The 8,723-nt window shown below is 41.1% G+C and overlaps 1 long non-coding RNA gene across 1 annotated transcript; it reads right to left on the bottom strand.

The window, feature by feature from the left end:
- Positions 1-755: 755 nt before the first annotated feature.
- On the bottom strand, positions 756-8,466 carry LOC128075379 (uncharacterized). Its single transcript, XR_008203806.1, has 3 exons — positions 8,328-8,466; positions 7,348-7,505; positions 756-1,005 (listed from the first exon to the last, which is right to left on the bottom strand). It is a non-coding gene; the product is annotated as an uncharacterized LOC128075379 (long non-coding RNA).
- Positions 8,467-8,723: the final 257 nt, after the last annotated feature.

An 8,723-nucleotide genomic window follows, 5' to 3' on the forward strand; every position in this document is an offset into this window, starting at 1 on the left:
AGACCTTACTAGAGGTAAAGGGAATGCATAGATCTACAGCGTCTCCTGTTCCTGGCAACTTGCAGTGCTAAAGACACTACAGTCTTACCAGTGAATGGCAGGGTCTCATAAGCTGCCCTTCCAGAATATATGAATCAAAACTTGAAGGCCAGTATTTAAGATGAGAAAAGTGTTCTCTAATAGACCTTAAAGCTTATTCCACCCTTGTCTTTGCTCAAGCTGTGAAAACAAGTTACAATTCAACTCTCCAAAATCAGTCACAAAAGACCTTGGAAAGGTAGGAATGGACCAAGAGCACAGCACCACCAGTAGAGTATAAACACACACTGAGCAATACCTGAACCAGCCTGCTTCAGATTTATAAGAATTATAGTTTCTGGGATCAAAAGCCAACTTTAAGGCAAAAAATTGCATCTCAAAAGCAAAGAGGCTTTATTAACAAGCAAGTCCTTTTCTATCAATTTTGGGATCGAGGTAGTCAAATTGCTGAAGCAAACACTCACCACTCACTGCATAAGTCATCTTTAAGGAACACAACTAAAGACCTCAGAGCCTGACACTGCAAACATCGAGTGCAATTTACAGCCCTTGAATCAGCACAACTAGAGCAATATCCAATTATACACACTTTATTTATATAGTTCATTTTCCACAAAAAATTAGTTTTATGTTCCAAAAAAACCCAGCCCAATGAACTAGATTAAAAGCCCTAGTCACTGACCACATCTATCAGCAGAAATATACGCCGACACAAACAATGACTCCACACAATTTTTTCTTTACTGCTTATTTTCATATGGGACTAAGAAACAGCACGTCTGGAGAGTGACAAGATTCCCCAGAGCCCTGTGCATTATTTTTACCCTTTTCGGAGACGACGTCTTCAGCGTCAGCTGGCTTTGACCAGCTGCAGTGGGGATGCTCTGATGGCAGTGGGCATTTTTCCATGGGTAGTTGACAGCAGTGACTTTTTTGACAGCCCCTTCCAGCTGCTCAGATCTGAAGCTGCATTGAAAGGGCAGAAAAGGAAAAAAGATACACAACATTACCAGAAGATGGATGCTTACTTCCAGAATTATGAATTCTCTCCCTTTGCTAAGCCTGATCCAAGCTCTCCCCTGTGTGCCTGAGAACCCCCCCAGCACTTTTCACTCCCCACATCAATTCTCCCAAATTTGTCTCTAGCTCTGGTATGCTAGAATGAGAGGGACTGGACAGAGCAGCCAGTTTGTGCTCAGACGAGGCTCACACATACTCCTCATTGCCTTTATTCTCTTTTCCACTGCTTTCTTCATTAAAAAAAAAAAAAAAAAAAAAAAAAAAATCCCTTCTGACAGAACATACCTGTTCGCTCCTATGTCCTGGAAAAGCAAACAACAAAGCCCTTTGAATTACTTATTGTTACAGCTTGGGGACGAGATTGCATCTCTAAGTTTATAAAGCAGCTACTACATGTGCACCACTAAATACAAATGATTTTAATAATCAGCATTTTATTTGCTTCTTTCAGCAGGGTGCCTTGTCATTACTTGAACGATAATAACACCCGCTTTTCATTTGCTAAACATTATTATGATTATTATTCAGAAGCTTTACTATAATTAACTAACGGAGCCTCACAACACCCCTGTGAGTCAGGTAAAGGATGAATTACAACATCCCCATGTTTCAGGGGGAAACAGAGCAAAGGGGAAGCTAAGTATCACAAGACAGAGGAGGCTTGGATTAAAACCAACGCTTCTTGGATCCAAATCCCATGCACAATCCACATCTTGACCTGTTTGCCTTCAGCTCAGCACCTAGCACTGCTGTCAGGTCAAAGGCACTGAGGACATTTGGGAAATTCAAAAAATAACACAAAATAAGGGAAAGGGACAGGGGTGTAGAAAGGAGAAAAAAGAAAAGAGACGTGGCAATCCTGAACAATCCCTAGAAATCCCAAATCCCTAACAACCTTTGGCAGCTCCTGCTCCCAACTGGTGTTGGTGCCCGGATCCTGGATGCTCACGTTTGGCACCTGCATTGAGCACATCTGTATCTATACAGACGACAGCTTCTGCCTATAATAGCCACCTGTGAGACCAAGGGAAAGGCATTAAAAATTAAAGAACTGCAGAGTAGATTGGAAGCCAATCTTGGGTTTATAGACAGGGAAGTGTTTGACAGGTGGTCTCTGTGCAAGAAGTGGCCTTAGAGACACATTTCCCTTGATTTTATTTTTTAATTAACTTTTATTCTCAGTATTATCTTGTCCTTTTTCCCCTCTTTACTTGGCTCCTTGCTTCCAGCCTGGAATGCCATTTAGCACAGCGCTATAGGTTCCTTCAGTACAGCAGTCCAGCTTTATAGAACCTTCCATCTCTGCTCTGATGTCAACCATCCACCCAACAAGTTTTATCCACATAAAGACTTTGGCATAAACAACAGCTACACTGCAGACCTTATCACCTAGTTAAGTGGGTTATCCTATAACACAGTGACACGTCCAGCAAAGCCCATATTTACGGGGGCTGCTCAGTAAGCAGTAACCCAGGCCCTGGGTCAAGCATTTGCCTGTTAAGCTGTACCACATGTGCCATCAGGCCCTTCCTGTTTGGGTTTCACGTACCGATTTTTCGCCCCTCTCTTCCCATAAAAACAGATGACCTTAGAGAGACTGGGAGTACCATCTCCATCACTGTCTGGAGCCCAGACTGCACCTCCTGCCATAAAAATGCTTCCTCACCTTCCCTCCTGCTCAGCCCTTGCATTCCCACTTTCAAGTTAATTATAATAACACATCTGCAGCCAAACAACAGAAACTCGTGCATCCCCTCCAGGCCCCCCCTGGCTTTGCTTCATTGACTCCTCCAAACCCTCCATACTTGGACGAGAGCACTTAACCTTCTGCAGAATATCTTTATGCTCCATTTTCCTTTCCATTAGGAAGGAGATGAAAGCAAGCAGAGGATGCTTTTGTACAGCAGTTGCTGCTGCCAGCAGATGTGCTCTCCCAAGTTTGTGTGTGTTTTAAGCATAGATTTGAAGACTTCTGAGTGTGAGGGGTTTTGGTGTGGGAGAGATGATAGGTTAATGGTTGGACTTAATGATCTTAGAGATCTTTTCCAATCTAAATGATCCTACAATTCTACAGATAAAGCTTAAGTGATGAGGTGTGCAGCCTGATGCAACGGTTTGTGCCCAAGTCAGAGCAATTCATCCTTTTTCTGTCCTCCAGTTTCCTAATGAAGAAGGTGCTAACCCAACCTGCTCCACTTTGAGTGCCATTTTCCAATTTTTCTACAGGCATAACAAAGTAAGATTCCAAGCACTGGTGTTTTTCACTTGAGGAAAATTTCCTTGATCAACCTGTTAAGCTTTTTCATGGCACCAACTGCTTTTCTCCCTGTTTGAAAATCTTCTGTATTTTTTTTCCTAAGAAAATATCATAACAAAATACCATAACAGCAGGGGAAAAAAAAGTGTAAATCCACTAAAAACATAATGAAAATAAAATAATTAGAATAATAGTGGAGTGAAAACTAAAACTAGATGCTTCTAATTGGAGAGCAGAAGACCCAGTCCATGCAACTGATGAACATTAAGATTTTTTGTATGTTTCCAGACTAGGCTGTGTACCACTGACAGTGAGTGCTGAAGCAAAGCCTGGGAAGTTCTGAGTGCAGAAAAAAATGTCTCTAATAAAAGCTTTCTGTGTCCTCCCAGGAGGCTTTTCACACACCACAGAGATATGGGCACATCTGGAGTAGGCATCAGCTAAGCACAATGTAAAGGGAGCTGAGATGCCGGATGTACTTTGAGTAGAAAGGTCCCATTTGTAAGACATTCAGCCCCACGACTACTCTCACTAATAGGCTGTGCCTTAAGTGTAACTGGTTGTGACCTCTGTTTCTCATCTCTTGTTGGAGGAAGGAAAGAGGTGCTGGACTGGGCAAGGAGGTGATGATGGGGTGGCCAGGGGGTCAGTGCAGGACATGAACAACCCCAGATCATCTCTTGGCCCTGTGTTCACTTCTGGCATGACTCAAGGCAAGCCATTTAATCCGTTTCCCATCTGTAAGCTCAGAATGCAACTGAGAATGCAAATACTGTCAAGGCAGGAAAGTGCTCAGCCACCACAGCGGATGGCAAGGAGGAACCCTTGAGTTATTATGGATTGAGAAGAACAAGTGCTCTGTTCCCAGGCACTGAGCACTGTTCCGCTCAGAATGATGCTCACAGAGCTATAGGACATCAAGGCAAACACTTGCCCCTCTTTAGTGCCATCAGGATCGCATCAAAGCTGCATGCATCTCTTTCTTCCTCTCCCTTCTCTTATTGCACTAGAGGCTCAGAGTTGCTGGCTCTGGCTCACCAGTCTCATTGTATTAGCTTGATAAACCACCCGTTTACCTATAATGCAACAGACTGTAAAAACCCTTGTGGCTACTGCATAATAAGGAAAATAAATAATAATATGCTTTAACAAGCATCAGTTGAAATAGCTGGGATTTGGTGGACCCAGCAATAAACAGCACATTTGCTTTCCCAGGAACGTGGAAAAACTAATCAGATTTGGTTGGCAGCTATGAAAACACAGCTGATCAACAGCTCAGTGCCGGCTCACACAATTCCCCATCACACAGGGCATCAGGGAGGGATGTTGTGCACATCCCTGCACTAGATGCAGTGCCCTGGCGGGCTGGCAGCTTTCCATCCCTTCGACAGGGGCTGCGGGGCTTTGCAGCCCAGACAGCAGTTTAACCCGAGGGTCAAAGGGCAGTCAGGCGTTATCTACCGGCTGGGTGCATTTCCTCCACATCTGTGGCTCCAATATTCCCGAAAAGACACTGACGAGAGGGTGAGAGCTAATGGGAGCTCCTCCGGTATTTAGAAATGTAAAGGGCTGCATTCATTTTTAATGATGTTGGGAACTCACTTTAAAAATAAATACATAAATAAATAAATAAACAACAAAAGCAAAAGCAGTCAATGGCAATTTACATAGGGTGAAGGAAAAAAAGATAAATTTAATCTCTGCTTGCTGGACAACGGAATATTGCTGTGTGCTTTAAGCACAATGCAATTTTGAGCATACCATTACAACTGTGGGATAGCTTGTACAGTTGTGCCTTGGTTATGCTATATTACACATCTATTGCGTGGGACTAAAATAACTCCTACCTTATTAAGGTAAAATCCATCATCATCTGCCTCCTATTCCTCTGCACAGATGGTGCTTCACTGACCCTTATCATTTTGCATGAAATGTAGGGTTAGCTTTTGAGCTAAGTACTTGTTTGGTACATTCTTGAGAAGTCTTAAAGCAACTTTTGTTTTCAAGACTGAAGCAGCCCTATATCCAATTGCATTGATAGTATGTAATACATAACATAATGATATATAATATATTAATTGACAAAACCAACAAGGAGCTGCTGCAGCATTCCACAGCTATGCAGGCAGATAGGGTGCTGATCACCTCCCACATGTCAGGAGCAGAGGACAAAGAGGTCCCTATGGGGCTCCTTTGCCACCAGCAACCCTTTTCCAGTGAGTGAAGCCCCCACAGGATCAACTTTCCCACTAGGACCATTATTCTGCATCAACCAGATCTACCAAGCTGACATTGCTGCTGTAGAGCATAGGGCCAAGGTCTGTCATAAGGGAGAAATAAAGCCAGGTGCAATTACCCTTATGCTCCTTGTATTGATTATACTACAGCATTAATTCTAGGGTAATGCAGCTGTGGATGGAGCCAGGATGACTGTCTCCAGCATAGGATGCTCCAACCTTTTTAGGTGTGCTGCAATTCAATTTTTTTTTTTTCTCCTTAGCTATCTTCTGTTTAAGATGATGAAATCTAAACATTTAGAATTCAAATGCCAACTGACTGCGCACAGGCCAAAGAGTTCTTCACATATATTAAGCTAATGCAATCCTCACCAAAATGCAGTAACAAGAAGACACCTCCTAAGAACTCCTTCCTGGTTCTTATGGGTTTTGGTGGTTTTACCAATTCCTTCCCATCCACATCACAGAATCATCTCTATGATTCATCTACACCTTCACGAGCATCCTCCACAGTGGGACAGCCAATATCAACATCACCTCTTCATTTTAAGAGTGACAGAGAATTATGAGGTCATTTTCCACGTCCTGTGTCATTTCCCTCCCCAAATGCACGACCGGTCCTTCAGAGAATAGCCTCGTGGGTTCTTGTCTAGACTGCCCTTTAATTGACTCAAGCTACAGGACTTCCATCATTTCTCCAGGGAGATCATCCCACAGTCTGACAGACCTTGCTGCCAGGAAACACATCCCAGTGTTACCCCTACATTGTCCTTGCCCAGTGTCATGGCAAAACTACAATCAGCTAGCATCTTTTACTAGGAGACCTATGCGTTCCAAGTATCCCACCCTGCACATGTGCCACTCTTCCACTGATCTAGTTCATTGCCATTTGACAAGTGGCAAACGTTGTTTCTAGATCAATGTAATTATTTTCCTTTAGCACCTGATCAGCTTATGGAGAAATGTTTTGGTCACACTGGTGGAGGGAATACAATTTTCTGGGAAACCATGAAAAATAGCGAGTCACATATTTTTAATTTATTATAGGGACGAAATAACACATTTTGTCTTTAATAAAATCAAAGTTCAGAACCTAGAAAAAGAGCTTTGTAAAATGTTTCTCTTCTCTTTTCTTTTCTTTTCTTTTTTTTTTTTTCAAAAGAAATCAATTTAAATTCATTTACTTTTGGGGTAATCACATAAATAGTGAGCAACAGGTTAATAAGGTAGTAATAGATATATTAATAATGAGGAAATCAATTGTTAGAGGCTGTTCAATAGTGTACTTATTAGGTTTATATTCATCTGCACTACTAGAACTGATGTGCTTTTAATAATCTATAACATGTTATTCATGACTCGAGTATTCTTCCCTATTAATAATTTACTAATGCTTTATAAACTATTTATAATTGCATTCTTCATATAAAAATATGATCTTTGATCTAACAGCAAGTGATAACTTGGGACAGTCCCTACTGGACTCAACTGACGAGGCAAGGAAACCACAACGGAGCTGCTGGAGCACCATCTGTGCAATCCACAGTCCTCAGCATTTGCTTTAACTGGTTTTGCAGCTCTTCTGAAACCTGATAGCCAACATGAATCGAATTTTAATTCTGCATAACTCAGTAGCAAAATGTTCTTAGAGAACAACCAGTTCTCCTACTCAGTGTTTGAAAATCTCTATTTCATCTCCAAAACTGAGATAGTGTTAGGAACAGAGGCTAAGAGGGGATCATTGGAACTCTTGTTAAAGAATTATTACAGAATTGCAACTTGTTTTCATCTTACCAATCGCATCCAGGCATGAAATCAGTAGAAATCGTGATGAAAATTACTGGAAAGATGCAAAGAGGAGTAATGATATTTCTTCAACAGTGTAGGGTCCTTCATTGAACTGGAATTGCCACTTCCGTAAAGGCTGGAATACATTAGAAGAGTTATTCTTTCTGAAACAAAAAATAATGTTATTACTCAAATAAAAATGAAAATAAAAAAGAAAATACAGGGAAGGGTATCAATAGTTTACAGCAACACAGTGATTCACTTACGAAGAGAACAAGGGAATTCATCTTGTTTAACCAAATAAAGATTAAATGTGGTTTTGATTACTCTTCTAAAATACATTGAGGATTCAGGAGGGTGAGGTCAGTGGAACATGGAGAAAGATTATATACGTTAAAAGACTCTATTGGAACTAGTTCAGTTGCTTGTAGATTGGCCATGAAAACTGATGAAGAGCATTGATTGAGTATCAAAAGCATATGATAATTTTCTAAAATTAAGCAGTCAGAAAAAAATTTCAACTGGAAGCCTTGGCACTTTATTGCCAAGGAAACAAAAATCTTGTGTATTACAATGTCCCCAAGGGGTTGAAAAGGAGACTGAATCACTGTTTGTTCGTGTTGTTCTTATCTTATACATCAGGTTCCTGTAGTCATCGCTGGAAAGCAAGAAGGATTTGAACTGTTGGTTTCTGGAAGGCTTATAGGTTTTGTCTGGGTTCAGTATTGGCCTTTCTTTGAATTAATGCTATCAGGGTGTTGCTAGGAACAGGATGTAGAAAGATGCACAGATACACATCCGCACATCCCCAGTTTAGATGAAGGCTGTAACTGATGGATGAGCTCTTGGGAGAAGAATACAGTTTGCTCAACATACCTTGATAACATAAACACGCTTTATTTCTTTAGGTAACTCAATAGTACAATATATGAACGATGAGGCAAAATAGAAAACAGAAAGAAAAACCTTCAGAGTATTTGTACTACCTAGATTTGATTGATTTTGAACACAATCTTGTATGCCAGAGTGATGGTCTGTCTTAACTGGAGTCTGAATAACCCTTGAAGTCTTGAATACCCTGGATCCTTCTGTATGAAGTTTGGGGCTACAATTCTCCCTCTCCAGAGGAAAAATAACTTCAGAAAGAGCTAGAAGAGAAGAAGGATCTGTTATGTCTGGTAGATAGGGTGATTTATCCAGTTTGGAAACAGAGTGATAAAAACACAGTCTCCTATTCCCCCAGAATAAAGTTGAACAATGTAGAAAATTAGCCAACTTCTTTCAATATTTTTTTTCTTAATTGCTATCATTCCCAGTTCAGTTTTATCATTCAGCAACGCTTAGAAGATGAACTTCTCCCCCTCCCCCAAAAGTACTTTCTA

Source organism: Tympanuchus pallidicinctus, unplaced genomic scaffold, assembly GCF_026119805.1.
Source record: "Tympanuchus pallidicinctus isolate F22 unplaced genomic scaffold, pur_lepc_1.0 scaffold12, whole genome shotgun sequence".
NCBI classification, from domain to species: Eukaryota; Metazoa; Chordata; class Aves; order Galliformes; family Phasianidae; genus Tympanuchus; species Tympanuchus pallidicinctus.